A 27,379-nucleotide genomic window follows, 5' to 3' on the forward strand; every position below is an offset into this window, starting at 1 on the left:
TGGATTGCGGTCAGAGTGAACCGCCGCTACAGGGCAGACCGCTAAGGCTGGTGTTGTGGGTGCAGCAGAGCGTAGCATAACTCCCCACGGGAGGAGTATAGCCTCAGGGCAGTGTATGCGGAGGATGGGGGTGATGGTGCAGGGCAGCAGCAGTAACGACACGGAGTCAGTGATGCAGTTCAAGGCCTTTACTCACAGTTCTTATTATCCAGACCACGTCTGCAGGTAACGGCTGCCCACGTCGTACTGTGCTCACCAGGTGAGGGGCTCAGACAACTCCCAGATAACTTTGGAGAGCTTCACAGGACCCCCTTTGTGTGTCCTTTGTCTGGCCTTTCTTACCAACCCTTCTGTCCGGCTGCCTCGGGCCTCCTCTTGGTAAACTTGGCGCCAGTTTCCCTGACCCTATGTGGTGCCTTCCTAGCGGGTGTAGCGAGGGGCTGCGCCACATAAAATGTCACAGCCTCCTGTTTCTAGCTGAGGGTCGTTTCCTGCCTCCACTAGTTTCGGGGATCGGTCTCCCCCTTTGGCCTGACCCCTCCACGCAGGTGGATTCGGGCGTGCGGTGGCGACTCGCCCGTCCGCACCCCTGGGATCCCTTCGTTCCTCGTTCCTGGAGCCTTCTCCGCTCCTCTTCCTTCCTTCTCCCTCTTCCAGGCCTGGGCCTCTGTTACTAGGCCCGCCTCCGGAGCAGAGCTCATGCAGAGCCCCTGCTCCCTGCCACTTCTGCTCAGACTTCTCTGCACTGAACTAAGATGGTGCCCACCTTTTATACTCCCTTCTCAATGCACCCAGGAACTGCTTCCTCCCTGCTCCTGCACTACAGGGTTCCCCTTCCTCAGTGTTCCCTCCCCCCACTCCAGCCAGGGACAGGGACTGTCGTGCCCATCTCAGGGGCATATTGGTCGCCCTGCCCCACGGCAATGTGGTGTAATGCATGCAGGTGTCGGGTCCTGATCCACACTACATCCTTACCTGAGAGTGAGATATCACACCTCTGGGTGAGGTGCAATACCTCTGTAGCAACCGAGCCCTCAGGGTGCTACAGTTCCATTTATCTTCAGCCTAGGTGACGTATTGCGATACAGGGCCGTGATTTTGGCTATAAAAGGGTCCCCTAGACCCCTACCCCAAGCTTTTTAAGAGAATCATATATGGCGTGCCAGGAGACTATGGAATGCTTTCTCAGCATCCAACGAGAGTATCTAATTACAAATTTTTAACTGCATCTAGCCCAGGAAATACTTTGTGCCTAGTAGCAGTGTCTGCTAGTCAGCGGATTATCCCGGCTGTTAAGCAAGCTACACCACCTGTAGTTTGGACACTTAATTTTTTCAAAGGAAATGCTTCGAGACCACGGGATACTCAGTGAAGAGCATCAGGAGGCACCCCAAGGCATAGGGGCTGGGACTGGCAGTAGGATGCCTTGCGGTGGACAGCCGAGCTCGATCTTTATAAAAGCTTTTTAACTGCAGCAGCTTTAGTGGACGCTACTGGAGCTGGAATTACGCGGCTGCTGGCATGAGACTTGCCCTCCAATAGATCCTTGTAAATGGATTTAAAGTGTATTCATTCAAATTAGAGAGACAATTTAAATTAAAAAGCTTAGTGCTGCCTCCACCACAGGGGGGCTCGCTCGACCCACCAGCGGACAGGCACCAGTATTGGGAGAGGGGGGCTGGCCGTCAGGGTTCACCGCGGCTCTGGCACAAACCCGGCGACGCGGAGGTGGCACGGGCAGGAGCGGACTGAACGTGTCGGCTTCTCACTTTTTGGATTTTAGAAGGGCATGACATGCCTATATCTGTGTCTCCCCCTCCTTTTACTCCTCCACCTCTTTTCTTTTTGCATGACTATATGTACTTGTCACTTTTCCATGTGTTAGTTGTGTCTTCTGAGCAGTTTGTCAGCTTTTGGACACCTTTGAAGGTGTTTTCTATGTGTTTCTATGTGTTTTTGTTTGCCTGCCATTGGTTTTAACGGTGTTCGAAGGTGTTCGACGAACAGTTCGACGAACAGTTCGGCGAACACACGGGTGTTCGACGAACCGAACCGAACTCGAACACTACGGGGGTGGCTCAACACTAATGTTTAGTGCTGACGATGCCATTATCAGCTTGACTGTTCCGGTGATTTACATGCTGGAGCACATGTTAAACAGAATTCGGAGTCAGGTGGTGGCACAAGAGGAGGTGGAGGAAGTAGAGGAGGAGGAGTTGTATGCGGAAGGGCTAACATCTGCAAGGTCCAGGCGGTCGGCAGCACCAAGTCGGCAGGCATGTGAGGGTGGGGGAGATGGTTTTACCAGGGCGCATGGTAGCAGACAAACTAGTGAGGAAGGTGCAGGAGCCCAGGAAGAAGTGGAGGATGAACTGATGGAAGACTCATCAGATGAGGGAGACCTTGATCACATTTCTGTTGTGCGAGGTTGGGGGAAGAGGACAGAGGAAGGAAGCATGATTGTTACCTCGCCACCAACGCAACAGGGACTTGGTGCTCCTGGATGCACAAGACACATGTGTGCCTTCTTGCTGCACTACCTGCAACATGACCCTCGAATTGTGAGAATTAGAAATAATCCTGACTACTGGGTTGCCACACTGTTAGATCCCCGGTACAAAAGTAAATTTGCAGAAATTATTCCTGCCATAGAAAGGGATGCACGCATGCAGGAGTATCAGCAGAGACTGTTGCAGAATCTTACATGTGCTTTTCCACAAAACACCAGTGGTGCACATAGTGAATCTCACAGTTCCAACTTGCCAACCGTGGGACCGTCGAGTGTTCAGCACTCAAACCGTAACAGAAACACAGCATCTGCTGGTAACATCAATTTTGCAGAATCATTTCACCACTTTTTTAGCCCATCCTTTGCAAGGCCACAGGAGACAAGAAGTCTGACACATAGTCAACGCCTAGAGACAATGGTACAGGAGTCTCTCCAAGTAAACATTGAAGCCATGACTGTGTCACTGGACCCTTGCTCTTTTTGGGCTTCCAATCTGGATAAATGGCCGGAGCTCGCCACTTACGCCTTGGAGATCTTGTCATGCCCCGCAGCCAGCGTTCTGTCTGAACGTGTGTTCAGCGCTGCTGGTGGTGTGCTGACAGATAAGCGCACGCGGCTCTCCACTGATAATGTAGACAGACTCACGTTCATAAAGATGAACAAATCATGGATCCGAAACGACTTTTCTACCCCTGTGTCATCCTGGGGAGAGTAATAGCTTGATGATTGGTTAAAATCACCTCACCAACCGTTTTAAGCTTTAAAATTACTAATCACTTTTATCTGTATTTTGGCTGGAAAATAATTTGGGCTTTGTAGCAGTGTGCAGTACTGATTCTATTAGGCCATCTATACTAAGCTCCACCAGATTTAAAATTAATAATAATTTTTAGCTGCATCTATCCCGGAAAATAATTTTGGGGCTCCTAGATGCGCAAGACACATGAGTGCCTTCTTGCTGCACTACCTGCAACATGACCCTCAGATTCTCAGAATTCGAAGTAATCCTGACTACTGGGTTGCCACACTCTTAGATCCCCCACACTCTTCGATCAACCTTTTCATTTTAATAAAGACCAAAAAAATGGTCATTTTTGAAATTATAAGCATTAGCAGGTTATTAGAAACTGAAATCAAGCAGTTTTCAGCGCAAAACTTTATTCTAGGTGATGTTACATTTGCACATAGGACCCCTTGTTCGAAAGGAGCTTCTGAACTCTCTCGTCCATTGAATTTGTCAGGTTTCGGATGGTTTCTGCTTCAATTGTTTTGCATGAGGACAGAATACCCTCCCAGAGCTGTTGCTTAGATGTGAACTGCCTCCCGCCATCATAGACACTCCTTTTGATGATGCTCCAGAGGTTCTGAATTGGGTAGAGGTCAGGGGAGCATGGGGGTCACACCATAAGTTTGTCCCCTTTTATGCCCATATCAGCCAGAGATGCAGATGTGTTATGTGCAGCATGGGACGGTGCATTATCATGCATGAAAATGATCTTGCTGTGGAATACACGGTTCTTCTCCTTGAACCATGGCAGGAAGTGCTGTTTGAGAAACTCCACATACATTATGGAGTTCATCTTTACCCTTTCAGGGATCCTAAAGGGGCCGACAATCTCTCTCCCCATGATTCCAGCCCAAAACATTACTCCACCTCCTCCTTGTTGGCGCTGTAGCTGTGTTTGCGTGGGGTGTCCATCAACCAGCCATCCTCCACTCCATCCATCTGGACCACTGAGCGTTGCACGGCACTCATCCATGAACAATACAGTTTTGAATTCAGTCTTCATGTATTTTTTGGCCCACTGGAGCCGTTTCTGCTTGTGTGCAGTGGATAGAGGAGGTCGACAGGATGGCTTACGCACAGCTGCAAACCTCTGAAGGACCCTGCATCTTGTTGTTCAGGGGACGTTGGAGGCACCAGCAGCTTCAAAATCTTGTCTACTGCTATGACAAGGCTTTTTTGCCACTGCTCTTTTAACCTGACATAATTGCCTGTAGGAAAGAGTCCTCAATTTTCCCTTATCAGCACGCACACGTGTGTACTGTGAATCAGCTACGTAATTCTTGATTGCCAAGACACTTCATCCTGACCATCGCACAATGTTGATTGTAGTCATGCCTTGACCTAAATACTCCACAATTTGTTGCTTCTCAGCAGCCGACACATCCTTTTTCTTTCCCATTTTGGCAGAAAATGTAGGCTGCTTAATAATGTGGGACAGCCTTCTTAAGTAGTCTTGCCTTTCTTTGGACACACCTGCCAAACTAATTAGCACAGGTGTCTGCAATTGCTTACAGTGATATAAAGAGCCCTGACACACATCACCATCAATAAGTTTAACTGACAAACAAAAAAATTCTTACCTTATCACTCCTAAACACTTTTTGCATTATAATTTGGAACACAGTGTACATGTGCTTTTCCACAAAACACCAGTGGTTCACGTAGTGAATCTTACAGTTCTAACTTGCCAACCATGGTCTGTATGGAGTTGTTCAATAAAGGGCCCAAAATTAAGATAAAATAGACGGGAGAGGTCTCTATGAATAGGAATTCCTAAGTATTTGATACCCTGTGAGGGCCAGGCAAAGGGAAGGTTGGACTGGATGGAATCCTGTATGGATTTGGGGAGGGAGACATCGAGGGCCTCAGACTTCGCTGCATTGATTTTAAAATTTGGCCATGTAACAAAGTGATCTATTTCAGCCATAACAGCAGGGATGGATATATGTGATTGAGTGATATATACTAGGACATCATCAGCAAATAGAGAGCACTTGTACTCGGTGCCTCCCACCTCAATCCACCTAATATTGGGGTTATGGCGAATTGATGAGAGCAGGTGCTCCATCACTAGGATGTATAAGAGAGGGGACAGAGGACATCCCTGCCTTGTCCCATTGGTGATTATGAAAGGTGATTAAAATGTTCTGACGCGCCCCCTGGGCCTTGGGACACCCGGAGCCGGACCCTTTTTGGTGGATGCTGGTGGTTGTAGTCTCCGTGGCGGTGACCCGGTTCCGTGGCTCAGGGCAGTCAAACCAGTGGCGGAACTATTTATGTGGTTTTGATGTTTAAATGTCCGACTACGCCACCCGTGGATTGCGGTCAGAGTGAACCGCCGCTGCAGGGCAGACCGCTGAGGCTGATGTTGTGGGTGCAGCAGAGTGTAGTATAACTCCCCACGGGAGGAGTATAGCCTCAGGGCAGTGTATGCGGAGGATGGGGGTGATGGTGCAGGGCAGCAGCAGTAACAACATGGAGTCAGTGATGCAGTCCAGGGCCTTTACTCACAGTTCTTATTATCCAGACCACTTCTGCAGGTAACTGCTGCCCACGTCGTACTGTGCTCACCAGGTGAGGGGCTCAGACAACTCCCAGATAACTTTGGAGCGCTTCACAGGACCCCCTTTGTGTGTCCTTTGTCTTGCCTTTCTTACCAACACTTCTGTCCGGCTGCCTCGGGCCTCCTCTTGGTAAACTTGGCGCCAGTTTCCCTGACCCTATGTGGTGCCTTCCTAGCGAGTGTAGCGAGGGGCTGCGCCACATAAAATGTCACAGCCTTCAGTTTCTAGCTGAGGGTCGTTTCCCGCCTCCACTAATTTCGGGGACTGGTCTCCCCCTTTGGTCTGACCCCTCCACGCAGGTGGATTCGGGCGTGCGGTGGCGACTCGCCTGTCCGCACCCCTGGGATCCCTTCGTTCCTCGTTCCTGGAGCCTTCTCCGCTCCTCTTCCTTCCTTCTCCCTCTTCCAGGCCTGGGCCTCTTTTACTAGGCCCACCTCCGGAGCAGAGCTCATGCAGAGCCCCTGCTCCCTGTCACTTCTGCTCAGACTTCTCTGCACTGAACTAAGATGGTGCCCACCTTTTATACTCCCTTCTCAATGCACCCACGAACTGCTTCCTCCCTGCTGCTGCACTACAGGGTTCCCCTTCCTCAGTGTTCCCTCCCCCCACTCCAGCCAGGGACAGGGACTGTCGTGCCCATCTCAGGGGCATATTGGTCGCCCTGCCCCACGGCAATGTGGTGTAATGCATGCAGGTGTCGGGGTCCTGATCCACACTCCATCCTTACCTGAGAGTGAGATATCACACCTCTGGGTGAGGTGCAATACCTCTGTAGCAACCGAGCCCTCGGGGTGCTACAGTTCCATTTATCTTCAGCCTAGGTGACGTATTGCGATACAGGGCCATGATTTTGGCTATAAAAGGGTCCCCTAGACCCCTACCCCAAGCTTTTTAAGACAATAATATATGACGTGCCAGGAGACTCTATGGAATGCTTTCTCAGCATCCAACGAGAGTATCTAATTACAAATTTTTAACTGCATCTAGTCCAGGAAATACTTTGTGCCTAGTAGCAGTGTCTGCTAGTCAGCGGATTATCCTGGCTGTTATGCAAGCTACACTACCTGTAGTTTGGACACTTAATTTTTTCAAAGGAAATGCTTCGGGACGCCGGGATACTCAGTGAAGAGCATCAGGAGGCACCCCAAGGCATAGGGGCTGGGACTGGCGGTAGGACGCCTTGCGGTGGACCACCGAGCTCAATCCTTATAAAAGCTTTTTAACTGCAGCAGATTTAGTGGACGCTGCTGGAGCTGGAATTACGCGGCTGCTGGCGTAAGACTTGCCCTCCAATAGATCCTTGTAAAAGGATTTAAAGTGTATTCATTCAAATTAGAGGGACAATTTAAATTAAAAAGCTTTGACCTGCCTCCACCACAGGGGGGCTCGCTCGACCCACCAGCGGACAGGCACCAGTATTGGGAGAGGGGGGCTGGCCGTCAGGGTCCACTGCGGCTCTGGCACAAACCCGGCGACACGGAGGTCGCACGGGCAGGAATGGACTGGCCGTGTCGGCTTCTCACTTTTTGGGTTTTAGAAGGGCATGACATGCCTATATCTGTGTCTCCCCCTCCTTTTACTCCTCCACCTCTTTTCTTTTCGCATGACTATATGTACTTGTCACTTTTCCATGTGTTAGTTATGTCTTATGAGCAGTTTGTCAGCTTTTGGACACCTTTGAAGGTGTTTTCTATGTGTTTGTATGTGTTTTTGTTTGCCTGCCATTGGTTTTAACGGTGTTCGAAGGTGTTCGACAAACAGTTCGGCGAACACACGGGTGTTTGACGAACCGAACCGAACTCGAACACTACGGGGGTGGCTCAACACTACTCTTTAGTTTGTCTGCAAGCTCTGAACTATATGTCCTGTCACAGGTTTATTATAATTGACAGGCGGAATATGTCCTATATGTGAGTTCTTGTCTACCCAAGGACGGTCACATCTGTTGCCTGGGCAAAGAATACATTAGATCCTAGGCGGACATTGGCTTTTGTCTGTACGGTCCTAGTGTTAATATTTTTATATGAGTATATTTATTTAATATTGATCCATTAAAGGTTATTGTTTAGCTTCTTTTCTACACTCACTTCTATTTCTCTCCATTCAGTGCCTGACATCGAATCTCTCAAGATTTGTAGACACCCACTTACAGGATCTAGTTCGACTACTTCCCTCTCACCTGAAAGACAGTAAACATGTCCTTCCATTACTAAAGCAAATAACCTGGAAAGACAACTATATCCTGGGCACACTAGATATTACTTCACTATATACTGTTATCCAACATGATAAAGGCTGCAATTCTGCCACCTATTTCCTCAATAAACTAACCAAAATGCCTGTGGATCAAATTTCCTTCATTCATGACTCTATGAACTTCATCCTTACCCATAACTTCTTTAAATTTCAAAAGCACTACTATACCCAGCAGTGGGGCAGGTTCGCGCCCAGTTATGCTAATCTATATGTCGGACAATGGGAGGAATCTGCCATCTACTGAGGAGGCGGACTGTGCGCGAGCCTGGTCCTCTGGCAACGATTCATAGACGACATCTTGTTCACATGGTCAGGAGATCAAAGATCACTAAATGAATTCCTATCCACCATTAACAAAAGCGATTTCCACCTAGAATTCACCTCTACAGTCAGTAAACAACAAGTTAATTTCCTTGACCATTAAGCACATGGCTTCTACCTCCGCAAATACCGCTGACCTCTTACCCGGCCTGCTGCTCCGCCAGCCGGCAACGCTTCACTGTCTCCCAGTCTCTTCTGAAGCCCAGAGGAAAGCTGTACCACCAAAGGTAAACGTCAAGCATACGGCTCTTACCACTGCAAATACCGCCAATCTCTATACCCGGCCAACTGCCCTGCATACCGGCTACGCCTTATCGTCCCTCATGAAGCTCGGGCAACACCGAGCTTAAAGCGGGCAAGCTCCTTCAGCCACTTTACCAAATTGACCCAGTGTTAGAACCCTCCAGTTAGTTTTTGCTATCTTGTGTTTTGCGGTCACGTGACCAGCTGCCTATATATTCCAGCTCCGCCCTTCTGGCTTAGCTGGACTTCAGTGTTTTCTAGACTCTCTATCTAGCCAGGTGCTTCTGTGCCTATCTCTGTCAGTTTGCTTGGTCCTCTGGGACCTCTAGTACTTCTTGTCAGTTTGTCTTTTGCTCTGCAACAACTTCTGTAAGGAGGTGTCCCATTTTTGTCCCAGTCCTTAGTTCTTTTAGGGACCCCTCCCTTTATTCTATAGGTCTCCGTTCAGACTAGCCGAGGACGAAGGCGGGTCTGTTCACAAGGAACAGGCAGCCCGCTACATCGTAGGGATTCAGCTTAGTCTTACTGTAGGGACAGCTTTCCCCTATCTGTCCTTAGTTTATGTTGAAGATCATAACACCCAGAGCCTGGACTACAACTGACTACACGTCAGTACCAATTCACAGACGAACCCTAGAGAACTAGTAAATACTCATTAACACCCTTCCCTCCATTTCATCTCACTGTAGTTTCACCCATGTTTGTGTAATCTCCGCATCCTTATACTCACATGGTAACACTTATCTGGGGCTCCCCACTATTTGTTTACTTACAGCTCCATCTACAGCTTCACTGCTGAGCACCAAGGGCCATTTGACCTGCCCTAGGTCCCTGTTAGAAACACGCAATAAATCTCTCTACACTATCATCAACAGGGGATACAAGGTTAAATTGCCACAGGTAAAAATTATTCTATTTACCAATTAATAGCTTGTCCTACCACCACTAACCCTGTCTTTATTGCATTTAAGCAGCAACACTCCTTGTCTTCATCTTAACTCTACCACCAAAAAGGATATTACGGAGGTTAAGACTCAATTCTCCATACCTCCTTGTGGCTCAAGCCCATATCTTATCACAACTGCAACGAGGTAAAAATTGTACTAAAAACTGTATTTTTTACTAACAGTTATCTATCCTAGAGGTAACCTTCACCAATACTACATTCCTTATAGCTTCCCTGCAATCAAACAGGACCATCATCCTACTGGATTACGCCAGAACCTCTTACCCCCTTCTTCATTCATCCAAAGTAAAGTGCCAAAACGCCTACCAATTAACTACCCTTAGCACCTTTACTAAAAACCATTTTTTATCATCCAGGGGACTTTCTTTCTTGTGCTATCCATCCTCCTACGAAACATCAAATCTAACCTGGAGGAACTCTTGGAAGAAACCTCATCCGCCTCTTAACTACCTAATCTTAATTACTTAGTTTTTTACCGTCTTTTTTTACCAATAAAAATCTATTTATTTTATTTTACCTATCCACCCTTGCATCTCCTTTATTATAACAGGCCTATATCCAGCGCAAGTGTTTGTTAATATTGTATTTTATTCTCAAACCAGAAACTCCATTTGTAAACACATGTTTCGAGGTGTTGCCCCTCTTCAGTGCAAAGCAGGATATCTGATTTGGCTAGGTGAGAGGCCTCTGACTGGTGTTTGAAGGGTGAACATTTTTCCTTTCAGGTAGCGAAGTCGATCGCAGCATTGCAGAAGTAAGCGCCGATACTCACTTCTTCCCCGCCGTCCCGCGCTGTCTGAGGCCAGGTTCCGTGGTTGTCATGGTGACCCAGATGTCGTCATGGCAACATCCAGGTCACCAGACAGCAGGAAGATACTTTGATCATGCGCAGTGCATGACCAAAGTATCTTCTGCATCTGCAGCGCTGTCAGCCAGTATAGCACAGGGATGGTGCCCCATCCCTATGCTATACAGGCGATCAGAGTAAAAAAAAGTGAAAGTCCCATAGTGGGACAAAGTATAAAAGTAAATAAAAGGGTTAAAAAAATGAAAAAAGAAAGTAAAAAAATTGTAAAAATGTAAAAAAAAAAAATAATCCACCAAAAATAAAAATATAATGTACCCATCAATAAATATTATTATGAAAAAAATCCAAAAAACAATAAAAGTACACATATTTGGTATCTCCACGTCCGGAACGACATGACCTATAAAACTCTCCCACTATTTAACCCCTTTAGTGAAAACGGTAAAAAATAATAATAATAAAAAAAAGCAAAAAATGATGGTTTATCATCATACCACCAAACAAAAAATGGAATAAAACGCGATCAAAAAGGCGAATGTAAATAAAAATGGTACCACTGAAAACGTCATCTTGTCCCGCAAATAAACAAGCCGCCATACAGCTCCATCAGTTGAAAAATAAAAAGGTTATAGCTCTCAGAATAAAGCGATGCAAAAAAATTATTTTTTCTATAAAATAGCTTTTATTGTGTAAAAGCGCCAAAACATATAAAAACAATATAAATGTGGTACCGCTGTAAACGTACTGACCCAAAGAATAATGCTGCCTTATCAATTTTACCACACGCTGAACAGCATTAATTTAAAAAAAAAAAAAAACAATTCCTGAATTGTTGTTTTTTGCTTATTCTGACTCCCAAAAATTGGAATAGAAAGCGATCAAAAAATGTCACGTGCCTGAAAATGGTACCAATAAAAACGTCAACTCATCCCGCAAAAAACAAGCTGTCACATGACTCTGTTGGCCAAAATATGGAAAAATTAAAGCTCTCAAAATATGGTGATGCAAAAACTAGTCTTTGCAAAGAAAAGCGTCTTTTAGTGTGTGACAGCTGTTAATCATAAAAATCCGATATGATTCTGGTATCTTTGTAATCGCACCAACCTGAAGAATAAAGTCGTTTAATCACTTATACCTCACGAGGAACGGCATAAAAAATAAACTCTAAGGTTAGGGTTAGGGTTGTGCTAGGGTTAGGGTTGTGCTAGGATTGGGGTTAGGGTTGTGCTAGGGTTAGGGTTGGGCTAGGGTTAGGGTTGAGCTAGGGTTAGGGTTGGGGTTGTATTAAGGTTGGAGTTGTATTAGGGTTGTGCTAGGGTTAGGGTTGGGGTTAGGGTTGGGCTAGGGTTACGGTTGGGGTTGGGGTTAGAGTTAGGGTTGGGCTAGGGTTATGGTTGGGCTAGGGTTAGGGTTGAGCTAGGTTTGGGGTTGTATTAGGGTTGGGGTTGTATTAGGGTTGGGGTTAGGGTTGAGATTTTTTTCAAAAGTAAAAAAAAGACGACGATATGTCGACTAGTGTTGAGCGCAAGTGCCTGAGTATCACGGGTGCTTGAGTGACATGCTCTTGTGTCCGCCCCATACACTTTGCGGCCATAAAAACCTCGCTGGGATTGCCTGCCATGCATGAGCGATCGCCACATGTTTTTTTTTGGGTGTCTAATAACCGTGAAACATGCGGGTGGGGACTCAAGCATGTCACTCGAGCAAGCGTGATACATGGTGCATACCCATGTACCCGATGCAAACTCAAGTAGCTCAACACTAATGACAACTTATTCAATATGATGACCTAATGTTATCAAATTCTGTGTCGTACCTCTGGGTTCAAAATGTTCACTATACCCCTTGATAAAATCCTTGAGGGGTGTAGTTTCCAAAATGGGGTCACTTGTGGGGGATTTCCACTATTTAGGCACATCAGGGGCTCTCCAAGCGCGACATGGTGTCCGCTCTCAATTCCAGCCAATTTTGCGTTGAAAAAGTCACACAGTGCTCCTTCCCTTCTGAACTCTGCCGTGCGCCCAAACAATGTATTTTCCCCACATATGGGGTATTGACATACTCATGAAAAATTGCACAACAGTTTTTGGGGTCCATTTTCTCCTCTTACATTTGTGAAAAAAAAATTGGGGCTAAAACATCATTTTTGTGGAAAAAGCTTGATTTTTTTATTTTCACGGCTCCATGTTATAAACTTCTGTAAAGCATTTGGGGGTTCAGGGTGCTCACCACACATCTAGATAAGTTCCCTGAGGGGTCTAGTTTCCAAAATGGTGTCACTTGTGGGGGGTTTCCACTGTTTAGGCACATCGGGGCTCTCCAAACGCAACATGGCATCCGCTAATTATTCAAGCAAATTTTACATTTACAAAGTCAAATGGCGCTCCTTCCCTTCCGAACCCTGCTGTGCACCCAAACAGTGTTTTCTTCCCCACATATGGGGTGTCTGTGTGCTCAGGGGAAATTGCACAAAAAATTTTGGGGTCCATTTTTTTTTGTTACCCCTGTGAAAATAAAAAAAATTGAGTCTAAAGTAACATTTTTGTGAAAAAAGTTAAATGTTCATTTTTTTGGGTCAATTTTTTCCTGTTACCCCTGCGAAAAAAAAAAAAAAATGGGTCTAAGGCTATGTGCCCACGATGCAGAAATGCTCCGGATTTTTTCCTGAGCGTTTCTGCATCTCACTGGCAGAAAAAACGCATGCGGATTGTACATGCGGATTGTACATGCGGATTGTACATGCGTTTTCCTGCCAGGGAGAAGCGGATGTCAAGCGTTCTTCACATGCATTTCCGCATGCGGGTTGTCGAGCGCTTTCCAAGCGATTTTAGCATCACTTGGAAAGTGCTTGACAACTTGGTCACACTATATAAATCCATGCAAACGGCGGTACACTGAAAGGACCTGCCAACGTCAGCGGTTGCGTGACCTGTCACATGACTAAATGACGTCATGGCAGGTCCTTGAGTCCACCGCGATCTCCCGGCAAGCCAGGACAAAGACACCGGGGGCCATCACAAGGTAAGTATAATGTTTATTTTTTATTTTATTCTTTTTTTTTGCAGGTTCTATGGTACCCGGGTCCGGAGGAGTCTCCTCTTCTCCAGACCCGGGTACGATCCGAACATTGAAACCCATGGAATCCGCATGTACAGATGCAGTGATGCGGATTCCATGCATTTCAATGCAAGTCAATGGCGGCAAAAACGCAGCGCTTCCGCAAAATAATAGGTAGTGCTGCGTTTTTTTCCACAATGATAATCCGCAGCGGAAATTTCCGCAGCATGTGCACAGCACATGCGGGTTATCATTGGGGGACATGGCAGACCTTCTACCAAGCGTTTTTTTTAAGCGTTTTTGCAGCGGAATTGCCGCTGCGGAAACGCTTAAAAAACGCATCGTGGGCACACAGCCTAAAGTAACATTTTTGTGAAAAAAGTTCTAAGGGGTAACATTTCTCCTTATGGAGAGTGACACACCAACTCTGGCACGTCAAGGTAAGGAGGCTTATTCGCCATGCAATGCTCCTCTGGGAAATTTAATATGCATGTGAAAAAAGTTAAATGTTAATTTTTTTCTTCCACATTCCAAAAATTCCTGTGAAGCACCTGAAGGGTTAATAAAGTTCTTGAATGTGGTTTTGAGCACCTTGAGGGGTGCAGTTTTTAGAATGGTGTCACTTCTGGGTATTTTCTGTCATAAAGGCCCCTCAAATTGACTTCAAATGTGAAGTGGTCCCTAAAAAAAATGGTTTTGTAAATTTTGTTGTAAAAATGAGAAATCGCTGGTCAACTTTTAACCCTTACAGCTCCCTAATAAAAAAAAATGTGGGTTCCATAATTGTGCTGATGTAAAGTAAACATGTGGGAAATGTTATTTATTAACTTTTTTGTGTGACATATCTCTCTGATTTAAGGGCATAAAAATTAAAATTTTGAAAATTGCTAAATTTTCAAAATTTTATCCAGATTTTCATTTTTTTTCACAAATAAACGCAAGTGATATCGAATAAATTTTACCACTATCATGAAGTACAATATGTCACGAAAAAAACATTCTCAGAATCAGGGGGATCCTTTGAAGCGTTCCAGAGTAATTACCTCATAAAGTGACAGTGGTCAGAATTGTAAAAATTGGCCTGGTCATTAACATGCAAACCACCTTGGGTAGTAAAAGGGTTAATTAGTCATTTATCACCACATTCTGGAGCATTGGGTTCTTTAGTGAGACTGTTCAGTAAAGAGGAAAACTATGGTTTAATCATGTGCATCTTATTTTATTTGCATGGGCAGCAGCTACCTGTCATTGATTGACAAATGTCTACCTAAGGCAACGTGCCCACGCGTTTTTGCTGCGGTATTTCTGCAGCAAAAACGGTTAAAAACGCTTGGTAATACGTGCCCCATGGTCCCCAATGATAATCCGCATGTGCTGTGGACATGCTGCGGGAATTTCCACTGCGGATTATCACTGCGGAAAAATCCACAGCATGTCAATTAATTTTGCGGATACGCGGCGTCATGGCCACCATTGACTTGCAGTGAATCGCTTAACCCCTTAACCCCCGAGGGTGGTTTGCACGTTAATGACCAGGCCAATTTTTACAATTCTGACCACTGTCACTTTATGAGGTAATTACTCTGGAACGCTTCAATGGATCCCCCTGATTCTGAGACTGTTTTTTCGTGACATATTGTACTTCATGATAGTGGTAAAATTTCTTCGATATCACTTGCGTTTATTTGTGAAAAAAACGGAAATTTGGCGAAAATTTAGCAATTTTCAAAATTTGAATTTTTATGCCCTTAAATCAGAGAGATATGTCACACAAAAGAGTTAATAAATAACATTTCCCACATGTCTACTTTACATCAGCACAATTTTGGAACCAACATTTTTTTTTGTTAGGGAGCTATAAGGGTTAAAAGTTGACCAGCGATTTCTCATTTTTCCAACAAAATTTACAAAACCATTTTTTTAGGGACCACATCACATTTGAAGTCACTTTGAGGGGTCTTTATGACAGAAAATACCCAAACGTGACACCATTCTAAAAACTGCACCCCTCAAGGTGCTCAAAACCACATTCAAGAACTTTATTAACCCTTCAGGTGCTTCACAGAAATTTTTGGAATGTGGAAGAAAAAAATGAACATTTAACTTTTTTCACAAAAATGTTACTTTAGACTCAATTTTTTTTATTTTCACAGGGGTAGCAAAAAAAAATAGACCTCAAAATTTGTTGTGCAATTTCCCCTGGGCATGCAGATACCCCATATGTGGGGAAAAAACACTGTTTGGGCGCATGGCAGGGCTTGGAAGGGAAGGAGCGCCATTTGACTTTTTGATTGTAAAATTTGCTTGAATAATTAGCGGACGCCATGTTGCGTGTGGAGAGCCCCTGTGTGCCCAAACATTGGAGCTCCCCCACAAGTGACCCCATTTTGGAAACTAGACCCCCCAAGGCACCTATCTAGATGCATAGTGAGCACTTGGAACCCCCAGGTGCTTCACAAATTGATTCGTAAAAATTAAAAAGTGTTTTTTTTTTCACTTTTTCATGTTTACGAATCAATTTGTGAAACACCTAGGGGTTCCAAGTGCTCACTATGCATCTAGATAGGTGCCTTGGGGGGTCTAGTTTCCAAAATGGGGTCACTTGTAGGGGAGCTCCAATGTTTGGGCACACAGGGACTCTCCAAATGCAACATGGTGTCCGCTAACAAATTGAATGGAAAATCGGCTCAAATTGTTAGCAGACACCATGTTGCGTTTGGAGAGCCCCTGTGTGCCCAAACATTGGAGCTCCCCCACAAGTGACCCCATTTTGGAAACTAGACCCCCAAGGCACCTATCTAGATGCATAGTGAGCACTTGGAACCCCCAGGTGCTTCACAAATTGATTAGTAAAAATGAAAAGGTGAAAAAAAAAACACTTTTTCATTTTTATGAATCAATTTGTGAAGCACCTGGGGGTTCCAAGTGCTCACTATGCATCTAGATAGGTGCCTTGGGGGGTCTAGTTTCCAAAATGGGGTCACTTGTGGGGGAGCTCCAATGTTTGGGCACACAGGGACTCTTCAAATGCAACATGGTATCCGCTAACAAATTGTCGGCTCAAATTGTTAGCGGACACAAAAATGTGATTTTTTTTTTCACTTTTTCATTTTTACGAATCAATTTGTGAAGCACCTGGGGGTTCCGAGTGCTCACTATGCATCTAGATAGGTGCCTTGGGGGGTCTAGTTTCCAAAATGGGGTCAAATGTGGGGGAGCTCCAATGTTTAGGCACGCAGGGCCTCTCCAAACGCAACATGGCGTCCGCTAACAATTTGAGCCGATTTCCCATTCAATTTGTTAGCGGACACCATGTCACGTTTGGAGAGCCCCTGATGTGCCTAAACAGTGGAGCTCCCCCACAAGTGACCCCATTTTGGAAACTATACCCCTCAAGGATTTTATTAAGGTGTATAGTGAACATTTTGAACCCAGAGGTACGACACAGAATTTGATAACATTAGGTCATCATATTGAATAAGTTGTCATTAGTCTTGAGCGCAAGTGCTCGCTACTTGAGTTTGAATCGGGTACTCAGGTATGCACCATGTACAGCGTGTACTCGAGTGACATGCTCGAGTCCCTGCTCCGCACGGTTATTAGACACCCCAAAAAAAACATGCGGGGATCGCTCGTGCATTTCAGGCAATCCCCGCAAAGTTTTTTTGGCCGCGAAGCATATGGGGCGGAGACTCGAGCATGTCACTCAAATACCCACGATACTCAATGCATACCAGAGCACCCGATGCAAACTCAAGTAGCGAGCACTTGCTCTCAACACTAGTCGCCATATCGTAATCTTTTTTTCTTACTTTTGAAAAAAATCCCAACCCCATCACAACCCTAACCCCAAACCCAGCCCTAACCCTAGCCTAACCCTAACCTGAGAGTTTATTTTTTACGCCGTTCCTCATGCGGTATAAGTGATTAGATGACTTTATTCTTCGGGTCGGTGTGATTACAGCAATACCAGAATCATATGGGTTTTTATGACTGACAGCTGTCACACACTAAAAGACGCATTTTTTGTAAAATCTAGTTTTTGCATCGCCATATTTTGAGAGCTATAATTTTTCCAGATTCTGGCAGACTGTCATGTGACGGCTCGTTTTTTGCGGGATGAGTTGACGTTGTTATTGGTGCCATTTTCAGGCACGTGACATTTTTTGATCGCTTTCTATTCCGATTTTTGGGAGGCAGAATAAACAAAAACCAACAATTCAGGAATTGTTTTTTTATTTTTTTTTTATTCTGTTCCACGTGTGGTAAAATTGATAAGGCAGCTTTATTCTTCGGGTCAGTATGTTTACAGCAGTACCACATTTATATAGTTTTTCTATGTTTTGGCGCTTTTACATAATAAAAGCAATTTTATAGAAAAAATTATTTTTTAGCATAGCTTTATTCTGAGAGCTATAACTTTTTTATTTTTTGGCTGATGGAGCTGTATGGTGGCTTGTTTTTTGCGGGACGAGATGACGTTTTCAGCGGTACCATTTTTTTTATATTTGTCTTTTTGATCGCGTGTTATTCCATTTTTTGTTTGGCGGTATGGTGATAAAGCATTGTTTTTTGCTTCGTTTTTTATTTTTATTTTTTACCGTGTTCACTGAAGGGGTTAACTAGAGGGACAGTTTTATAGTTCAGGTTGTTCCGGACGCGGCAATACCAAATATGTGTACTTTTATTTATTTATTTATTATTTTTTTTTATAATAATATTTATTGATGGGTACATTATATTTTTATTTTTGGTGGATTATATTTTTTATTTTTTTTTATTTTTTTTTTATTTATTTATTTTTTTTACTTTCTGATAGTTTTTATACTTTATTACTTTGTCCCACTATGGGACTTTCACTTTTTTTTCTCTGATCGCCTGCATGGCACAGGAATGGAGCACCATCCCTGTGCTATGCAGGCTGTCAGCGCTGGACAGGGAGAAGATTGTTTGGAGATGCACTGCGCATGTCCAAAAAATCTTCCTGCTGTCTGGTGACCCGGATGTTGTCATGACGACATCGGGTCGTCATGGCAACATCCTGGAAGCCGCGGAAGACATCGCTGGAGGCCGGAAGAGGAGGTGAGTATCGGCGATCACCTCCCCTTGCCACCGCAATGCTGCGATCGACTGCGATCGACTTCGATCACAGCATTGCGGGGGTTAATGTGCTGGGAGCGGTGCGGGACCACTCCCTGCACATAGCCCTGGGTGTCAGCTGTGACAATCAGGCTGTGCGGGCGAAATCGCCAGGGCTAATACGTATCAGGTCCGTAAGGCCCAGGGCACAGATACGTACTAATACGCCCTTGGTCGTAAAGGGGTTAATATCCGCATGACTGCATCTGCACAAGCGGATATTAAGCGATTCAATATGCGGATGGTACCCGGGTCTGGAGAAGAGGAGACTCTCCTTGACAAAACGCTTGACAAACGCTTCTACCTGGCAGGAAAAACGCATGTAAAATCCGCATGCGCTTTTCCTGCCAGGCAGATGCGGAAAAAATCTGCGGCATTTCTGCATCGTGGGCACTTAGCCTAATAGTTTCCTTCCAAAATGTATAACCCCTTTAAAGCCTGGGGCGTAATAGTATGCACCAGGCCATCACCCCCGCTTCAGTGAGGGCTCCGGCACTGAGCCCGCACTGAACAGGGCACATGTCAGCTGATTTATACAGCTGACATGTGCCCGCAACAGCCGTGGGTGGAATCGCAGTTAAATGCTGCTGTCAATCTCTGACAGCGGCATTTAACAGCACCACGCCGGAAGCGCATCACTTACCCCGCCCATCGGTGACCCCGTCACATTATCGCGGGTCACTGATGGGTGGGCATGACAACCCTGGGTCTGCAGCAGACCCCAGTGGTTGTCATGTAATGATCGCTATGAGAGCCACCTAGTGGTCGGCGCTCATAGCACAGGAGCATTTCTGCTACATAGAGGTGATCTGTTCATCACCTCTATGTAGCAGAGGCGATCGGACAGTTGCTGCTTCTAGTCTCCTATGGAGACTATAGAAGCAAGCAAAAAGTGTAAAAAAATGTTTTTAAAAATATTAAAAAATATATACTGTATATATAAAAGTATAAATCACCCCCCTTTCGCCCCATTCAAAATAAAATAATAAAAAAAAACAACACATACACATATTTGATACCGTAGCGTTCAGAATCGCCCGATCTATCAATATAAAAAAAATAATTAATCCGAACGGTAAACGGCGTAACGAGAAAAAAATTCTAAACGCCAGAATTACGTTTTTTGGTCGCCGCAACATTTCAATAAAATGCAATAACGGGTGATCAAAAGATTGTATCAACCCCAAAATGATATAAATAAAAACTTCAGCTCAGTGCACAAAAAATAAGCCCTCATCCGGCCCCAGATCCTGAAAAATGGAGACGCTACAGGTCTTGGAAAATGGCGCTTTTTTTTTTTTTTTAGCAAACTTTGGATATTTTTTTCACCATTTAAATAAAAAAGAACCTGTACATGTTTGGTGTCTACAAACTCGTAATGACCTGGAGAATAATAATGGCAGGTTAGTTTTAGCATTCAGTGAACGTGGTAAAAAAAATAAAAAAAAACATCTGTGGTATTGCCCTTTTTTGCAATTTCATCGCACTTGGAATTTTTTTCCCGTTTTTCCGTACACGATATGGTAAAACCAGTAACGTTGTTCAAAAGTACAACTCATCCCGCAAAAAATAAGCCCTCACATGGCCATATTGACCAAAAAATAAAAATGCTATGGCTCTGGGAACAAGGGGAGCAAAAAACGAAAATGCAAAAACGGAAAATTCCAGGGTCCTTAAGGGATTAAAGGAATCCATTATTTGTAGTCAGGACTTAAGCCAATCACCTTGAATTTGATGAGAGATATCAGAAACTGTGGTATTGCCTGACTTGATTAAATTTAGAGCATGCAAAGTACTTGTGCATCCACTTTTCATATTCTTTGTTGCAGTCATTGTTGCAATCATTGTACACAAAGGACAGATCATCAATAAGTTCAGATATATTATTTCTGAATCAGCCCATAAAAGATAGACCCCGGTTATTTGATCCAAAGTCACCTCTAAATGGAGTTGTGCTACAGGTCTGGATGGTAGAACCACTGTACTGTGGTACAAGGAGGGACCAGAGGGGTGTAACTAAGTGCCTACCCGGGGCGACCCTGGTTACACGGCACCTTAGTCGTCTCCGTAAACCAAGGAGGGTCCAGGAAGGGGTTCCCGGTGCCACTCTGAGACTGACCTCGTGTGAGGGCAGGTGACTTCCATGGGACTGACAGCTGAAGCAGACAGGCACGGCATATGAGTATGGCTGGTAGGCAGACAGACAGTGCTGGTAGATAGGCAGGCTCGGCTAGCAGACTGACTGGCAGGAACGGCTGATGGACAGGCTGGTGGGCACGGCTGATTGACAGGCTGGCAGGCACGGCTGATTGACAGGCTGGCAGGCACGGCTGATAGATAAGCTGGCAGTCACGGCTGATAGACAGGCTGGCGAGCACGGCTGATAGGCAGACTGGCGGGCAGAAATGGCACCTGGGGGCTGGAGAGAGTGTTTACACACAAACAACAACTTTTCACAGGCACCTCCATTTTGGGGGAGGTGCCTAAAATAGCAGATGTTCTCTGGTCATTGGCCGGGGACATCTTAGGATGGGGCGCGCGGCCCATTGGAAAAGCAGGGAGCGCGCGCGTGCCATAAGCACAGTGCCCGGGGATCTATGTGCGGTGCACGCACCCTGGGCCTGCGCAGCATGGGAGCCAGGAGGAGGAGCGGTAAGGGGATCATGTTGCACGCACGCCGCTAGGTTGAGCTAGGGCGAGACTGGTTTCATGAATTCTTTGGAATCCTGGGGGAACCGTTACTCAGGGCGACCACAGGCTGCAAATTCTCTCAGGAACACGATAGATTCAATTGCTGACCAGACACATCTGAAAAGAGTCTTTTTCAACAGTTTAACAGTGGAATTTAATCTGAATCACGGCCAGTGGAATTCAGGGATATTACAGCAACAATCTTCAATACAGTACATTCTGAGGTTCTTGAGCAACCGGCTCCAGTAACAATACAGTAGTTTTTTCACAAGGCACAGTATTACAGGGTCTTCAGTAGCATAATTCAGCAAAGCTAAGATCTGTTAGCAACACACTTCTATGCATGCACAACCACAGGTCTTTCCTTCACAATGACACAATAGTGCGCAGCATTCTTTATCCTGCATGGAGATGGAGGTGGGAAGGGTTTGATGAGGAAGATGATACCTGTGACACGATTCCTTCCAGTCCTTATCTTTCTGACCGATAGTACTCTGCACTGTTAGTTTAGGGAGTCTATCTGACATGTGTTTAGCTTCCCTCCAGATCTGAATTATGTTCACTTGCCTTCTGTGAGATATCAATTATACACCACCTTTCTCTTTCGGCTCCAGCCAGACTAATAAACAAGTTCCCCACAATTCCCCTGGGGCTCTGCTAAACACTCCCTGTCTCCTGTGACTGTGTTAACCCCTCTGGATGCTTCTGAAGCACAACACTTCCTGTCTCTTGTGACTGTGTTAACTTTTATAATTGCTTGATGCTTTTGAAGCAACAGCACTACTTCTGCATGTCACAAATGTAATTAACTTTTTACCTTTTTTGTCCCCTTGTGGGCACCACAGTGAATAACGAAGGTGCCAGGGATGCAAGGGATTAACAATATGAATAGGATGGCTGATTTGTTTTAAATAAGGAATATCATGAATATCCATCTTCCTGTGTGCTCTTGTCATCCAACAACTTGCAACTCCCTCAAAATCTCACTCCGTCTTGTCCAAAGATATTGCACAAGAAACCATGTCACAAATCCAAAAACTACTTGCTCTTTCTTTTTTTACTGCTTCTACTTGTTTGAAGGGATGGCTCTCCTAAGCCCGGTCCTCCCTCTGCCAACTTCCTCCCCTCTCCCACCTCACATCAAAACCCTGCTAACCTTATTAACATTAGTTGTACTCCTTCATCTCCCTCTTTTAATTGTGCACTCTGGAATCCACAGTCAGAATACAACAAGCTTCTTTTCCTGCAAAACTACTTTCTGACCAACTCTCTCAATCTTCTGGCCCTCACTGAAACCTGGATTCAGGACTCTGACAGTGTCTACCCTGCCGCTATTTCTCATGGTGGCTTACATTTTTCCCATTCCCCGAGACCTGCGAACATACGTGGTGGTGGAGTCAGCTTACTCCTGTCCCCACAATGCAATTTACTGATCATCCCCCCAGTTTCATCACTCTCATTCCCTTATTTTGAGGTCCACACCATCATGGTCTTCCATCCCCTCTCCCTCAGAGTAGCGGTTTGATACTATCCCCCAGGCTCACCACCCAGTTCCTTGACCATTTTTCTGCCCAGCTGCTGCACTTCATATCCTCAGAATTACCAACCCTTATCCTGGGAAACTTCAACATCCCCATAAACAGCCCCACCACCCCATCTGCATTGCAGCTTCTATCTCTAGCCACTTCTCCAAGCCTCTCACAGCTTTTAACCTCTGAGACGCACAAAGACGGTAATGTAGCACCCTGAGGGCTCGGCTGCTACAGGGGTATTGCACCTCAAGCCAGAGGTGTGATATTCCACTCCCGGGTAAGGATGGAGTGTGGAACTGAGCTCAGATAGCTGCATACACTACATACATCCCATTTCCGGGGGACAGATCAATGGTACTCCCACTAGGTATATGTGCAGGTACGACAGTGTCTGTCCCTGGCTGGAGTGGGAGGGGGTGGAACATCCCAGTAGTGTAGGGGCAGATAGGGGGAGCAGTCTGGGTAAGGCTAGGAGCTCATTGGGTGCTGGTCACCTGAGCTCACACATAGAGGGAGTATATAAGGTGGGCACCATCTTAGAACAGGGTCTTTTGTAGAGGGTCAGTCAGTCCTGAGAGAGGTCCAGGAGAGCCTGCAGAGAGAAGAGAGAGAGGAGAAGAGAAGGACCCAGAGGGGAAGAAGAAGGAACCCCAAGAACCCAGAATCAGACCAGAAGGGTGAAGGGTTGGCACAAGGGTACCGGATCCCAAGCTGGCAGAGGCAAAGCACACCTTAGCCAGGAACCGGAGGTCGTGGGCAGGATCTGCCACGACCCTCACCAAGTCCACAAGGAAGGCATACCAAGTATAGGGTCAGGGAACCCCGAAGAGGTGCACCCACCAAGAGGCCCGAGGGAGCCGGACATAAGTGGACCCCTGGTGAGAACGGCCAGTAGAAAGGAAAGACAGAAAGGGAGCTCAGGACCACGCTCCAGAATTGCTTGGGGGTTGGCCGAGTCCAGGACCTGGTGGACGCAGCACGGCTCGGGCGGTCACTCAAGGCCAGAGTGACCAACAGAACAGCAGTAAGTAAAAACCCTGAACTGCACAGCCCGACTCTGAGTCTTCTTACCATCCACACTGCACCTCCACTACCACCATCCTCTACACCTGACCCCCTGAGGCTATACCCCTCCCGTTGGGGGTTATACTACCACAGCTGCACACATACCACCAGCCTCAGCGGACCCTGCTGCAGCGGCGGCCTTTTGACCGCAAATCAACGGGTGGCGTAGTCGACACTAAGAACAACTAACAACATCTGTAAAGACTGCCACACACTGAGTTTGACACCCTGGGCACGGACCGGGTCGCCGCCACTCGGAGACTACAACCCCCATCTGATCCGGCACCGGGTTTTCCCCAAACAGCACTGGCCCAGGGGGCGCGTCAGTAACACTTTTGATCTGCGTTGTCCGGCTCTGTTCAATATCCTACCTAGATAACTCATCTCTTCCTCTCTCTGACTACAACATTCTCTCATTCACGCTCACAAATCCTTTGCCCACCCCAGCACACTCCTACCTATCACACATTAAGAAATCTACAAGCCATTAACCTTCATACACTTACAGACTCCCTACACTCCTCACTGACCCTAATCTCCTCTTTTACCTGTCCTGATAAGGCTGCATATCACTACAACAACACTCTCAGAAGCACCCTGGACCAAGTAGTGCCCCTCACCCTCAGAACCTCAAAACACAGAGTAAAACAGCCCTGGCTCACACCACAAACTTGATTTCTCCAGCGATGCTCTAGGAGTGCTGAACGCCTATGGAGGAAAACTCGCACACCAGAAAACTTTATCCACTATAAATTTATGTTAAGAACCTATAACTCTGCTTTTCACCTCGCTAAACAGACCTACTTCACCACCCTGATCTCCTCGCTATCCAACAACCTGAAAAAACTCTTCGACACCTTTTACTTCCTCCTCATTCCTAAAGCAACATATGTGCTGATGATCTGGCCTCCTTCTTTACAGAGAAAATAGAAAATATCGGTCAGGAAATCAGCTCCCTGCCACCAAGTGCCGTGACTCCCATCCCTCGCCACATCTCCTCTGGCTCACTCTCCACATTTGACCCAGTCACTGAAGAAGAAGTCTCCAGGCTCCTCTCTTCCTTTTTTCATACATGCACTACTGACCCCATTCCCTCACACCTACTCCAGTCTCTCTCTCCAGTCGCATTACTAAAATCTTCAGTCTCTCCCTCTCTTCTGGTATCTTCCTCTCCTCCTTCAAACACTCAGTGTATTGTTTTCTGGCTCCACTTCTTTCCCCCTTCCTCTCACTATTGGGGTTCCTCAGGGTTCAGTCCTTGGCCTTCTTCTCTTCTCTCTCTACATGGCCCTAAGTTGACAGACCATCAGCAAATTTGGCTTTCAATACCATCTTTATGCTGATGACACACAACTATACACCTCATCCCCTGACCTTACCCCTGCTGTACTACAGAACACCAGTGACTGTCTGTCCACAGATTCCAACATAATGTCAGCTTTCTATCTGAAACTCAACCTTTCCAAAACTGAACTTCTTCTGTTTCCACCATCTACTTACCTCCCCAAGTCTGACATCTCCCTCTCCATGTGTGGCATCACAATAACGCCGAGCTAACAGTTGCTTTCACCTGAAGAACACCTCTAGAATCAGCCCCTTTCTCACTATGGAAACAACAAAAACCCTCACTGTTGCCCTGATCCACTGCAGCCTTAACTACTGTAACTCTCTATTAATTGGCCTCCCTCTCACACGACTTTCCCCTTTCCAGTCCACCCTTAATGCATTAGTCAGGGTCATCTATCTGGCTAATCGTTACTCGGACACTTCCGCACTGTGCCAGTCATTGTACTGGCTGCCCATACATACATTATAGGATCTAATTTAAGTTGCTCGTTCTCATCCACAAAGCTCTCCACAGTGCGGCACCCCCCTACATCTCCTCCTTCATTTCCATTTACCGGCCTACCCATTCTCTGCGCTCTGCAAGTGACTTTTGACTAACATCCACACTAATCTGTACTTTTCACTCCCGGCTCCAAGACTTCTCCTGAGTTGCACCTATTCTTTGGAATGCTCTTCCCCAAGAAATTAGGATGAACCACAACTTACACAGTTTTAGACGAAACACATCTGTTTAGGGAGGCCGATCATGTTCCCTAATCAAAGTTCTTTTTATATCTAGCCCATTCACTATTTCTCCAAACATAATTCTCCACCGCATCCAAAAGCACTACAAATACTGGCTGGGGACGAACTCATGCAGCCTTTATCTATCCCCCATTCCCTCAAGATGGCTGGACCATCATTGTAAATAAGCCCCTGTCCTTTGTGTCATCCCAACCTCATTATAGATTGTAAGCTTTTATGAGCAGGGTCGTCATTATTTTTGCTTTAATTAATGTATTATCTTTAACTTTGTTACTTATGACTGTTGTATATGAACCTCTGAATTGTAAAGCGCTGCGGAATAGGTTGACGCTATATAAAAAAAGATTATTAGTATTATTATCATCATGTAAAAGGATTGGTTTATGATGAAAGAGGGATTGTCAGAAGGAGATTATAAAAGAATAAGGGTGTTCTCTTTCCTTCCTCTACCCTGAGAAGAACATAGAGGTTTTTGGTTATGTTGTTTATGTCACAGCTGGCAGGATTTGGTCCTGAAATTACCTGCTCACTGCCTTGCAGTGACTTGGCATGGTGGAATGTTTGGGAAGCAGGGTCATAAAAGTTTGTGAAAGATTTATTTGGATAATAACCCAACACTGTTATTCTGTGTATTATTATTTGGATGAGTTTCTCAACCCAAGGCCATCCAAAAAATGTGGTCGTAAAAGCAGTCTTAGGGAAATTTAACATTACTTATTCTACACTGTGCAAAAAAGTTGTATTGGAGTATATGGCTAAAATGACATTCTCCCATGAAGAGCAGTGTATGGCTAGGCTTCACAGGCCTACCAACATGGCAGCCTTGTGGGCTTTCTTCAGAACTTTGGCTGCCATAACAATTCATTTGCACCCTGTTATCGCGCCATGGGTCACCGATAGATGCTCAGAATGGCATGCCTACAGGACCATGCAAATTAAGGGGTTGACAACTCAGATCACTGCTGTTACAGGTACATGATGGATTTTTCATGGTTTCAACAAATGTTTTTGCTTCATTTATCTCATCCTCTAAAAATGATCCAAAAATTACAACACATTCCAAGCTCCCATAAACTTTGGAAAAAGGAAGATCACAGATACTGAATCTGCATTTATTCCAGGACTGTTTAGATACTCAAAGACCCAGAAGAACCTTGATAAATAACTTTATAGACCTCAGAATTTTTGTTTACTCCTGGACTCCTTTCAATTAAGACCTGCTAGATATTGTGAAATCAAATCTGGTGGGATTTCCCCTTTATAAGGCCTTATTTGGATGAGGTTCAGCTGCTCTTCCATCATCTTTTTTGGACATTGTAGACCTCACCTTTTGTGGGTCAGGCTAACAA

General features: G+C 45.5%; 2 protein-coding genes across 2 annotated transcripts in view; one reads left to right on the forward strand and one right to left on the reverse strand.

The window, feature by feature from the left end:
• Positions 1-27,379, reverse strand: part of LOC141273224 (trypsin-like) — a 423,731-nt gene that overhangs the window by 392,447 nt on the left and 3,905 nt on the right. The gene's annotated exons all lie outside the window — the stretch shown is intronic.
• The window catches only part of LOC141273225 (trypsin-like), a 142,008-nt gene that overhangs the window by 98,043 nt on the left and 16,586 nt on the right, over positions 1-27,379 (forward strand). The window lies entirely within an intron of this gene.

The sequence above is a fragment of the Phyllobates terribilis genome, unplaced genomic scaffold, assembly GCF_046119375.1.
Source record: "Phyllobates terribilis strain yellow unplaced genomic scaffold, ASM4611937v1 Scaffold_5__5_contigs__length_657084704, whole genome shotgun sequence".
In the NCBI taxonomy this organism is placed as follows: domain Eukaryota; kingdom Metazoa; phylum Chordata; class Amphibia; order Anura; family Dendrobatidae; genus Phyllobates; species Phyllobates terribilis.